At 41.1% G+C, this 13448-nt stretch overlaps 1 long non-coding RNA gene across 1 annotated transcript in view; it reads left to right on the forward strand.

Annotated features, from left to right (window-relative positions):
* Positions 1-229: 229 nt before the first annotated feature.
* Positions 230-13448, forward strand: part of LOC149255211 (uncharacterized) — a 61187-nt gene continuing 47968 nt past the window's right edge. Inside the window, exon 1 of the long non-coding RNA XR_016267210.1 lies at positions 230-319. This is a non-coding gene — a long non-coding RNA (uncharacterized LOC149255211). The remainder of the gene's footprint in view (positions 320-13448) is intronic.

The following is a 13448-nucleotide window of genomic DNA, read 5'->3' on the forward strand; positions in this document are numbered from 1 at the left end:
TACTCTATTTTATGACAACATTTTCTTCATCTACTCACAGGCATTAGATTTTATCTCACCCACCCACAGACTAGCTGCATCCAAGTATTCTTAATTCTGTGACTAACCATGTGAGCGATAATACCCATTTGTTCAATGTATATGTATTATGGATGTCTTTCAAGCTATGTAATTCTCCATATATCATTTCTGCACTGAAAATTATTATTTTTTTGGACCCCTATTCTGAAATTGAACATATGCAGGACCAGGCAGTCTTTGGAGAATGCATAGTATGGTAAATTGCAGCAAAACAAGTATACATGAAAAATCGGTATATGTATGTCACTTCATATCTTTTCCTTTGTAAACAAATACTTGCTCATTACTTTGTTAATTGCTGAGATGGAGGGCAGAAAATGAGATGGTCTGTAGATACTCCCATTTAAATTGTTGGCCCTCATCTGAATATATAAATGTGGCAATGCTTGGTGATGTTGATGTTGAAAGTTGAAACTTGAGGAAAGTGCTACTATTCTTATTTAATGCTGGGGTGCTTCTGTTCTTATTTAATGCAGCATTGGTGGTTGGATACCATATTTCAAACCAAGTGCATATTTAAATCCCCATTGCCTTCTCTTCAAATTAAGAACCATAAATTCAGCGTTTCCTTGAAGGATAATGCTCACTGTGATGTTTGTGTCTGATCGAACAATATATATAGTTGTTCTTTTGTTTTATTAATGAGCATAGAAGTGCTGGGAATGTTTTGAAATGAAATAACCTTATTTAATGGTTGGAAATCAATGTATTAGAAACTGGGTTCTATGGATAGGCCACACATAAAATAAATAACTGAAAGCATAACACAGAGACACAGGTTATTGTTAAAGAATTTATATGCATTGTTGTAATCTGTTTTAAGGAATTGCAGAGACACCAGTTGAATTTATTAATTCCACAAAGGATCCGTGTTGGTGAAATGGAGAGGCCATAGGCATATTACATTTACAGATCAACTTGACTCCTTGGACAATGTCTTTCTGCTAACAGACTCCAGAGAGATTTCCTTTGCCTATATATTCATACCTCTACATTGAACACATTTTCTTTAGCGTCTTGCCCCTCTGGGCTTTCTCCTTGTGGTTTACAGTGACCTTGTATATAGACAATCAAAGCCAAACTTTGTTCTAATGAATTCAATGATAGATTTTTATCTATTCTTCTTCTTTCTTTTGAATAGAATATGTTTTATATTTATAGGAAAATATTTACAAACAATAGAGAATAAAAAGAAAGAAAGTGAAAAGGCATGTAGAATGGACAACATAACTTCCTCCCACAAGTTCCTAAAACTTAGATAGATCCTAAATAAGCTATGGGATCTAAAGATTGGACATCTTGAAGTGTCCTTGAGCAAGAGCTGAGGGTTACCTCATCCCTCCACATAGAACAAAATGCAAACAATGAGCTATCTTGAAAGTGAAACATGTGCAGAACTATGTGAATGGTTGTTTCAAAACTTAATGTATTTTGGTTTTATGTGAAAGTTATGTTCTTGTTGGAGATAGAGTAGATTACCAGGAATATTGGCTTGTAAGAGTTTCTGCCTATTTACTATTGATTGATACCTTTAACTGACTTCATGGAAGTACCCATCCTTTAATAAATACAATATAAAATTCGTTGGGCTGAAGCTGGTTCATTTGTCACTGCATTAAAGTTAATTGAAGCATGCTTCTATATATGGACTGCGTTCAAATGCCTCCTCCACAATGCTTGGAAGATTCCCATAGAGATGTTTTGGGGAAATGCAATTGACTTCACCAAGCTTATGATGAAGAAAGTGTTATAAGGGACATATGGGTAAATTTGTGCAATGCGTACTATCTCCTTGGTTCTTGTTTTGTATGAAGCATGTTGACCATCAATCCTAGAATGGATGCAGTAGGCATCAAAAACTACAATGGGAACATAACATATTGTTTTGATAATTGTTGGAGGCCAACTTGCAATCTGAACATTGCATGAATTTAGGCTCCAACAGAAACATCAACCCTACATTCTAATCTATTCCAAGTAGCTAAAGCATTTACAATATTGTCACATTGTAACTCTCTTTAGGCTTATTTTGAAAACCCTAAACTCCTTGAACACATGAGGAGGTTGACCTTGATTATATTTTTCAGTGAGAATCTAGAAAGCAGGAACTTTTTATTCTCCCCAGATTTTGCATTGTTGTGATTGTGGCACAACCTATTTTCCACCCCTGTTTTTTTTGTGGCATGGCCTGTGCCTTATTGCATAAGCTACATTATTCAATAAGCATATTCAAAAATAAAACTAGTGGCATAAATCATAATTCCAATAGGATGTATTTAAATATTACACTGTATTCTCTCTTTCTCCAGATCCAGGTGATAATTGGAAGACAGCCAGAACCCAACTGTAGGTTGGACAGTTTTCCTTTGAAAGAGTAGTGTCATTCCGATAAGAGGAGGGAAACATAATTATTCTTCTAGTTATTTGAAGTTTCTAAATAGAAATAGAAAGTACCAAAGTGAGGCCTGCAAGCAAACCATCAAGTCAATATAGATTCGTATTCAAGACTAAGGTTATGATCATCGGCATGTCTCAACATGCTTTCTTTGACTACCACGTGGCACCTCGGTGGCCACTGAATTTTTTGGAGCAAGTCCAAATTACACTCCACAAGAATCGAACCTGAAACTTCTTACCAACAAATATCCACATACACCATTGCGTCAAAGGTGGGCCTTTTACTAAAGGACCCACCATATATTTATTTAAACATTAACGGGGTAGAGTATTGGGGTAAGGGACCAAGGGCTAGCCCTAGCCCCAGTGATCGCGCCCACAAGGACTAGGGGCAAGACCGGGGGCCAGGGCTTAGCCCGCCCCCTCAACCTTAAACATTGGTCAGGCGACCATAGCGCTGAGACCAAGGGACGATATGAAGGGGAGCTAGATCGCGAGGGCCAGCCCAGGTCACATCAAGCGCCCATGTGACCACTGACACGCACAGGAGTTAATGGAGAAATTAATGGTCCCACAATTTGCGCTGGTGATGCACTGATTTGTTGCTCCATTAGCGAAAAATGGGGTGAAAATGTAGGACAATTAGCCAGATTTGGAGAAATTATGGGTCAACTAGCAACAAAACTTGGAAAACTCATAACTTTATCTGTTTTTGGTCTTTTTGGGAGCAGAAAGAGGCTAGACAGGGGTCTTTGATAGCTCTGAAGATGTTGGGGCAGGTTTTGAAGCCATTTGAGCACTATAACTCATTGTAATCACCTTCATTCAACATAATGAAAGAGAGCCAAGCATTGGAAGTTGGACCAAGAGATGTAGCCCAAGAGGGGTGAACTCCTTCATCACTTGTTCTTTTGTGGTTATATTATGGTTTTATTCTCTACAATTTTCTGCAATTTATGAGTTAGATTCATGTTTTAATATTTGTATGAATTCAACTTGAAGATTCATAAAAACTCATTTTATTAACTTGCAATTTACATAATCCTTAAGCAGTTTCATATACAAATCAAGTTTGGTATCGGAGCATAAGTTTTCTTTGCTGCTATGACGATTTAATTGTTTGCAAGTGTTTCTGATGCTTACAAGGTTGAAGCTTAAGAAAGGAGAAGGTAATCTTGTGGGTACGGGTTCTCAATTTGGGACAAGGTCAAGGAGAGCACATTTGCCATAATCTCCACCACAAGTTTCACCTCAATTTGTTCCTGAAGCTTCAGTAAGCATGTCTAATGGAGGAGATAATAATATGTCAGAGTATGAGAAGGCTTTAAGAAAAGCTTTCTTTGACATGACCCACATGGTGAAAGTTCTCTATGAAGAAAGAAATTCAAGATTGCAGGGTGAGAGCTCCAAGCCTTCAAAAGGAGAGGGTTCTCTTGGAGGAAAAGGAGGAGATGAGCACAAGCCTTTAAAAGGGAATGGTGACAAACCACTATCTTCTTCACCATCATCTTCACCTCCATCCTCACCTTCATCATCATCATCTTCCACAACAACCCTTTCACAAGAGGTTAGTGCAAAAAGCCCCTCAGAGAAGGAAGGTGGCCAAGTCTGCACGTTTTGTCCGCATGATGAAGTAGATGAGGTTCTATCAGCGCCAAAGTCCAAGGATCTGAAAGAAGAAAGACCAGGAGTCTAATAAGACACCTAAAGAATTAGGAAAGAGTTTAAGAGCATGTTTGTCCCTCAGTTGAAATATGAGGAAAATGGTAAGCATTTACATGCAGTTTCTTTACATGAAAATGTTGATTTAATCTCTTTTGCAGCCTTTGAGAAGCATAGAAAAGGCATAGGAACAACGTTCTTGTCCAATATGGGTTACAAGGGAGGAGGCTTTGGAGTGAACAATCAGGGCATTATCCATCCAATTGAGGCAAAGGAGAGACCTCGATATTAAGGTTTGGGCTATGTCGAAAAGGGAGAATGGTCTTCCAGTGATATCTCTTGGGTATCATGATCTTTTTGTCATAAGAGAGGACATGACGAGGAAAATTGTTGGGATTTTCATCCGGAATTGGTACCAACTTGGTTTCTAAAGCAAAAGGACTACATGAAATGCAAGACCTCTCCAAAGAGAGATGAGCAAGTTGAAGCAGAGACTAAGACAAGTTCTTCTCACCATTCAAGTCTCTCGTGTAAGAAGCATGGTTCAAAGGATAACAAGGGAAGGTATAAGCCTCACTTAAATAGTTTCTTTGATTTTGAGCCACATAATCAATTGAATAAAGTTTTATGGAATATGGTTCCATGCACTTTCTATCATTCACATAACCATAGTGTGAAGAAGTGTCAGCAAAGGAAAGAGTTGCTTGAATGTGGGAATGAAACAAGGAAGAAAAACTCTCTTCTAGGTTCGAAGACAATGTCATCAAGCAGCAAGCACAAAAATTTATGCACCCATTGTAATATTAGTGGCCATTGGGTCGAGAAGTGCTGGAAATTGCATCCGCAACTTCATCCTAGGAAAGGAAAGCAAGACAAGGTAAGACAAGCTAAACATCACCATGTCGACAGTGTTCGAGGTGAGAAAATTTTCAATTTGTTTAAGTTTCCTTTGATTGACGACCGATGAAGGAATATGTTTGTTTCTTCAAGAACAGTTGGTTTTTCTACAAATTCTGGGAAATTGCAGCAAGATGGTGTCTACAACAACAAGACAATGTCTCTAGAATCAAGGAAAAAGATCAGTTTTCATGAAAAGCTCAAATTGTTGAATTCAGTAATAAAAGAGCTTTTGGGATCCAAAATCTTCCAATGGGGAGGAGTGATTTGATGCTAAAAAATATGCTCAAAAATGAATTTTTTTAGATTGAAGCAAAACATGAATGATCGCGTAGATCTCGTCTACTTGAATCCAGCGCAACTCGTTTCATAGAAAACAGACGTCGTATGCTCCCGGAAATGAGTTCTGATCGTTTTGGCAAGCAGGCAAAATTATGTGCACGACTACCCAGTCAACAGTCTGTAATGCTGACGTGGCATACTCACTGGGCCTGCCGAGTTGGCATATGACTGGGCTTCAAAAATGGCCAATGACATCGCGCCACTTTTCATATTCTTATTTGTGCTGAGTTGGTGATTATTTATTGGTCAGTTTGTTGTTGGTTAGGTGGAGTAACCGGAGGCCGCCACATGGCCCAGCCATAGGATGCCACGTGGTGCCTCAGTGGCCATGAAATTTTTTGGGGCAAGTCTGAATTTTACTCCACAGGAATCGAACCTGAAACCGCTTACCAACAAATATCTGCATACACCATTGCGCCAATGTGGGCCTTGTGTAAAGGACCCACCATATGTTTATTTAAACATTATTGGGGTGAGTATTGGGGTAAGGGGTCGAGGGCTAGCCCCAGCCCCGGTCGCCACGCCCACAAGGACTAGGGGCGGGACCGAGGGCTAGGGCTTAGCCCCGACCCCCCCAACCTTAAACATTGGCCTTGCGACCATAATGCCGAGACCAAGGGTTGATACGAAGGGGAGCTAGACCGCGGGGTCCAACCCCAAGTCACGTGGAGCGCCCATGTGACCACCGGTGCGCACATGAGTTAATGGAGAAATTAACGGTCCCATAATTTGCACCGGTGGTGTGCCAATTTGTTGCTCCATTAGCAAAAAATGGGGCGAAAATATAGGACAGTTAGCCAGACTTGGCGAAATTGTGGGTCAACTAGCAGCAAAACTTGGAAAGCTCATTACTCTCTCAGTTTTTGGTCTTTTTGGGAGTAGAAAGAGGCTAGAAAAGGGTTTTTGATAGCTATGAAGCCGTTGAAGCAGTTTTTGAAGCCATTTGAGCACTGTAACTCATTTTTGTCATCATCTTTTAGCATAATGAAAGAGGGCCAAGCATTGGAAGCTGGACCAGGAGACGTAGCCCAGGAGGGGTGAACTCCTTCATCATGTTTTGTTTTGTGGTTACTATTATGGTTTTATTATCTGCAATTTTCTGCAATATATCAATTAAATTCATGTTTTAATGTGTATAAATTCAACTTAAAAAGCCATAAAAACTCATTTTATTAACTTGCAATTTACATAATCCTCAAGTAGTTTCATATACAGACCAAGTTTGGCCTTAGAGAATAGGTTTTCTTTGCTCCTGTGAGGATTTAATTGTTTGCAAGTGTTTATGATGCTTACAAGGTTGAGGCTTAAGAGAGGAGAGGGAAAGCTTGTGGGTATAGGTTCTCAATTTGGGACAAGGACAAGGAGAGCACATTTGCCACAATCCCCACCATAAGTTTCACCTAAAGTTGTTCCTGAAGCTTTAGTAAGCATGTCTCATGATGGAGGAGTTGATAATATATCAAAGGATGAGAATTCTTTCAAAAAAGCATTCCTTAACATGACCCACATGGTGAAAGTTCTCTATGAAGAGAGAAATTCAAGATTGAAGGGTGAGAGCTCCAAGCCTTCAAAAGGAGAGGGTTCTTCTGGAGGAAAAAGAGGAGATGATGACAAGCCTTCAAAAGGGAATTATGATGAACCACCATCATCTTCACCTCCATCCTCACCTTCATCATCATCCTCTTCGAAAACAACCCTTACACAAGAGGCTAGTGCAGAAAGCCCCTCAGAGAAGGAAGATGGCCAAGTCTGCACCTTTTGTCCTCATGATGATGAGGATGAGGTTCTATCAGCACCAAAGTCCAAGGAGCTGAAATAAGAAAGGCCAAGATTCCAAGAAGACACCTCAGGAATTAGGAAGGAGTTTCAAAGCATCTTTTTCCTTCAGTCAAAAGATGAGGAAAATGGTAAGAATTTACATGCAGTTTTTTTATATGAAAATGTTGATTTAAGCTCTTTTGCAACCTTTGAGAATGTTAAGATATGGTATGTTCTATGCTTATAACACTTTACTTGTTTTTCTTATTATATTCCACAGATTAGCAATCACATATACATAAAGTAAAGTGCAGATAGAACGTTAAACGATTGACAGAAAACAAGCCAAGACAAGAGACAAGATGTGGCGGCTAGCCAGGGACAAACCCCACAATGTGTGGGGAAACCCTTTGATCAAATTTCTTTTATCTTCAATAATTCAGCAGAGAGAAATAGTACAATAAATCTGATTTATATCAGCAGTAGCAAACCCTAGATCAGCAGCATCAGCATGAGCGGCGTCATCATCAAACTAGGGCAGACGATATCTCACAAACCGACTGTCGGATCGGCTTGATTCCACCACCAAAAGTTGCGGCTTCCAGAGGAGGTTCAGATGAACCTATAGCATAGTTCAGATGAGGATATCTTCTAGTCCACGCAGGTCAAACTTTACTTCTGCAATTGCAGCTTCAATTTCAGCAGCTTCCTTCAAACTAGGGCAGTCGATATCTTGCAAACCGTCCGTCGAATTGACTTGATTCCACCACCAAAAGTTGCCGCTTTTAGAGGAGGTTCAGATGAACCTACAATGCAGTTCAGATGAGGATATCTTCTAGTCCACGCAGGTCAAAATTTACTTTTGCAGTTGCAGCTTCAGTTTCAGCAGCTTCCTTCAAACTAGGGCAGTCGATATCTTGCAAACCGTCCGTCGGATTGACTTGATTCCACCACCAAAAGTTGCGGCTTTCAGAGGAGATCCAGATGGACCTACAGCGCAGTTCTAAGGAGGAGATCTGATGGTCAACGCTGGTCAAACTTTGGATCTGCAGTTACAGCTTCAGGTTCAACAGCTTCCGACTTCACGTGTGAGAGAGAGACCCTTTTCTGCGAAATAGAGAAGAGACTCTTTTTTGCGCAGTAGAGAGAGAGAGATGTGATGAGATGAGTGAGTCCAAATGAGGAAAATTCCTCCTATATTTATACACAACGTTGGTGTTTGAATAGATGTGACTGTTGGGCTTCTGAGCCTACATGAGTTGTAGGTCGGCTTGATAATAATTCCATAATCAAAATAAATTCATATCTCCATGAATACTTATCGGAATCGGATGATCTTTATATCAATCCTACACCTCTCGACGAGAAGAATCTAATAAAAATATTATCAACCATGAATAAGATGACCCACATGAAGTTTTGCCCTGGTTGCCAATTTTAACACTCCCTCTAAACTAGGGAGAACTTCATCTGCAATCTGTTTATTGGTCGTTATTATTCATCCATCAAATGCACTGCCCTGTACAGCCTGACCCTTGCCCTGCTCTGCTCTATTCTTCCTGTTCTGCTTTGTCTTGTTCTGCCCTGTACTGATCTGTACTGTTCTGCTCTGTTCTGCTCTACTCTTGCATTGTTCTGTTCTGCTCTGCTTTTATCCGAATTATGAAGAAGAAGAAATGATCGAGGATGTATCATACTAACTCAAAGTCAGTCTCAGAGTATGTACCACTGGTCGCAAACCAGTCTCAACCAACCCGAAGTCAGCGTCATAGTGAGTACAACTCCACTGGTCCCAGACCAATATCATCCTCCACTGACTCAAAGTCAGTCTCAGAGTGCATACCACTAGTCCCAGACCAGTCTCAACCAACCCGAAGTCAGCTTCATAGTAAGTACCACTCCTACCACTGGTCCCAAACTAGTATCGCAGTCTCAGAGAGTGTACCACTGGTCCCAGACCAGTCTCAACCGACCCGAAGTCAGCGTCATAGTATGTACCACTCTCACTGGTCCCAGACCAGTACTGCACTGACACGAAGTCAGTCTCAGAGTATGTACCACTGGTCCCAGACCAGTCTCAACCGACCCGAAGTCAGTGTCATAGTATGGTACAACTCCTACCACTGGCCCCAGACCAATATCATTGATCCCAGATCAATGGAGGTCATCCTAGCGTAGGGAGTATGGTAGACACAACGATGTGTCCATCGGTACTACTATGGTCCCTAACATCATTTCCCTGCTCATTGATCAGATGAGAGGTACTTCCCATGAGTCCTAGACTGCATGGGTAGGATGCCTCGACAGGAGAACTAATCAATCCTGTCCTCACATGAGAACACATCAATCCAGGCTGCCATGGAGAACACATCAATCCAGGCCTCACAGGAGAACACATCAATCCTGCTACAGTTGCCATGGAGAACACATCAATCCAGACCTCACAAGAGAACACATCAATCCTGCTACAGTCGCCATGGAGAACACATCAATCCAGGCCTCACAGGAGAACACATCATCCTGCTACACAGGAGAGAAAATCATCATGTTCCACAAGAGAGCGAATCATCTTGTCCCACAAGAGAGCGAATCATCTTGCCCCACAAGAGAGCGAATCATCTTGTTCCAGTGCACACCACCAGGGGAGGGTGAGTCACCCTGTGGTTGTATGTTGCTCCAGTAAGAACCGCAAGTCCTCAGAGCTCCCAGAGCTCAATGTATGCAACATGCAGGACCCTTGTACAAGGGTTTCTTGACGACTCCAAGTCGTTTGGGAAAATCACAGATTAGATCTTTCCTCGGGGCTTTGACAAGGTGTATCGACCTGTACATCATCTTAATGTGATGGAGCCTCCTTGCTCATTGACTTACCATATCCCAGATGATGTCTATCTGCTGGAGCAATCGACGAATACGGGATTCCTCAGTAATCGAATCCCACCTCTAGTTGTTACAGAGAATCACAGTGGTATGTGTTCAAACAGCTCATTGAAGAGCTTTCCCAACCAGGCAGCTTCATACGAGATCATACTCGTAGATATGTATCTAGTCTCAGTGATGCTTATGGCAACCGACTTCTGCTTCCTGCTCATCCATTATATCGAAGCAGAATCCAAAGAGAAACAACACTAAAAGTGCTCCAGTGATCCTCCACACTACTTGCCTAATCAGCATTCGAATAATCATGCAGTGTATCTCAATCCATGAGAGATTGTGTCCTAAAGACATCTCAGAAGATTCTTGGCACCAATCTAGTGAAGCTCAACTAAATATGAGCTCACAATGCTAACTGCAAAACATATGTTCGGACGGAGGTTCACCAAGAACATCAACGCGAATGAGTTTTTTTGAAACTCAGAGGCATTTCCCAAATCTGGTTCGACATCACTACCATATAACTTCTGAAAGTTAAGATCCTCGAGGTAGTCACAAGCTTGCAGTCCATCATACCAAATCTTTTCAGAATCTTCACCACATATTTTACTTGAGATAGGAAAATTTCCCTTGGCTTCTGCCACACTTCAAGTCCTTGGTTCTTCATTTCAAATTCAGAAGCCAACTCCCTCTTACATTTGTGAATGAGAGGGTATGCACTTCTTAGAAAGAGGTCATCCACGTACAACACCAGTCTGAGAGGTTTGTCATCTTCAACCTTAAAGTAAAGGTTAGGATCGGCTTCACTCCTAGTGAATCTCAGCTTCATCAAGTAGCTATCGATCCTCTCATACCATGCTCGGGGTGCTTGCTTCAGCCCATAGAGAGCCTTCTTCAACCTGCATACATGAGATTTTCAATCATAAATCTCAAATCCTTCAGGTTGCTCCACATAGACCTCTTCTTTGATCGAACCATGCAAAAACGTGGTCTATCCATCTGATGTAGGTTCCATCCTTGTGAAGCCACAAGGGCTATGATCAAGCGGATGGTCATATATCTAGCAACAGGTGCAAATATCATAGTCTATACCTTCCTTCTGGGAGAAACCACGAGCAACAAAACGAGCCTTATACTTTTCCGTACTTCCATCTGTTGCATGCTTTATCTTGTAAAGCCATTTGGAAGTAACAACTGTCTTGTCCTGGGGTCTGGGAACTACTTCCCAGACATCATTCTTCATAATAGACTCATATTCTTCGGTGTTAGCATCCTTCCATACTTGATGCTTGACGGCATCTGAGAATGATGAAGGCTCATTTTGTATGATCGTGCTCATGATGGTCAGGTATCCCTGATACCTGTTAGGTTTCTTACTTTCACGAAAGGTTCCTTGGGGTGCAGCATGTCCTTCAGCATCATCAAGTATCCCCCTAAGCCATGAAGACCTCTTCCTAGAAGAGGAAGGCTCATGTGGATGAGGATCAATCGAATCCATGGGTTCTTCTACATCAGGCATTGATTCATCATCCTTTTCTTTCGGTTCCCTGGTGTCGACTTCTTGAGAGCTCCTCAAAGTCAGAAGATTGTCCACCTTGCTGAGAGCCATATCTTCGTCAAAGGTGACATCATGACTAATCACGACTTCCCTTTGACCGGCGGTGAACATTTCTTCAGGAGTCTTGGAACCCAATGCTTGATAAGGGCATCGATTTTGTACATATATGGCGGTGTTTGTAGTTTCAGCCCATAGAAACTTCGGAAGTCTTTGATCATGTAGCATGGCCCGGACAGCTTCCACAATCATACGGTTCTTCCTTCCCGCCAGACCATTCTGCTTAGGAGTATGTGGTGTAGTAGTCTCCCTCTTAATGCCAGCCTTAGATATGCCTGAGTGAACCAACTGTAATATATCGGAGGTCTTGCTTTGGCTTGAGGGGAATGGTCCCCTTTTGAGCTTTCCTTCGGCACATCCTAGACATACACCTTCTTTCTCTACTCGGAATTTGGGCATCCCTGTCACCATTTGTCTTACACCGAGTATAGCTTTATAATGAAGGGGGCCAAACCTCCGATGCCAAAGTTCGGACTAAAGAGATGTGTCATAAGACATGATACCTAGCGGACTTCCATCGACCTAATATAATGAATCAACACGAAACCCAAGAGTAAAGGCATCTTTAACATTATTTTTTTATACACATACCTTGCCATTGCTGAAGGTTACCTTGTAGCCTTTGTCTTCCATTGCCGAGATGGAAACTAAGTTCTTTTTGAGGTCAAGTGCATTTAATACATCCTGGAATTTCTAGCCTTCTTGAATGGTTGTCCTCTTCCTCGATTCCCAGCTCTCCTCTTACCTTTGCTATTAAATTTTTCATTCCTTTGATTACCATCAGAGGGATTTTGATCGTCGTCCCGGTGTGAGTCCTTTCTATCAGGGCACTCCCTTGCATAGTGACCTGCTTTATCGCAAATGTAACATCATCATTTTCTTCCACCCTTAGGTCCAACCTTTCCTTTTGATTTAGTCCAGGAATTATTTCTTTTCTTAGCATGAGAAGAAAAGGCAGCGGGAGGACCTTTAGGCATGGGCATTTCTTGCTCTTCTTCCCTTGTTTCTTCTTGAATGCATCTAGCCATTAATTCCTCGAAACCAGGAATTACATTATTGTTCAGAAGAGTAGTCCTAAACACGTACCATTCGGATGGTAATCCTCCAAGAGTCGTGAGTGCCATTTCCCTGTCAGTAATAGCCTCCCCAATAGATAGGAGATCGTTCTTGATCTCGGTTATTCTTAAGAAGTATGCTTGCATACTCTCATCTTTACCCTTCTTAGCCATTTTACTGGGTTTTTGGTTTGGTACCAAAGATATGGTCACCATAGCTTCGTTGCTATGTATCTACGTATTTTCATAAATAGTTGTCTGATACATGGGTCAAATTCGTTTTGAGGAATGTTCTTTTGATTTTGGACATATTTACTGCTTGATATCAAATAATGATATTCTGTTAGATGTAGGCTCATTCTATTTTTAATGTGAGGGTTTAGAACCCTTCGTTGATGAATGGGCTGAAGCTTATGTTGGTGGTCATTTCAGTCATTGACGTTAGAAGTGATGGATCAATGATTTTTTTAGGGGAAAGTGCACTTTCTATTCACCAAGTTGACTTGTCATCGGAATACCATCTACTTAAGCTAGTGTCTATCTTGTAATCTTCTTTGTGTCTACACAAATTGGAAAAGTTTAGGGTAGAGTGATTAATTGTCTCCTTACCTAGTATGCAATCCTCCCATTCAACGATAGACTGTAGTACTCAATAGAATCACAATCATAAGAGGAACAATTTTGGGCAACATCATTGAATGTTTTCTGAGTGCTATGTAATGGGATGACTAAACTAGACTAATATTGTTCACATTGCATGATCAGAA

This window comes from Pinus tabuliformis, chromosome 7 (genome assembly GCF_031772625.1).
Source record: "Pinus tabuliformis cultivar Carrire ecotype Pingquan chromosome 7, CPIR1, whole genome shotgun sequence".
Taxonomy (NCBI): domain Eukaryota; kingdom Viridiplantae; phylum Streptophyta; class Pinopsida; order Pinales; family Pinaceae; genus Pinus; species Pinus tabuliformis.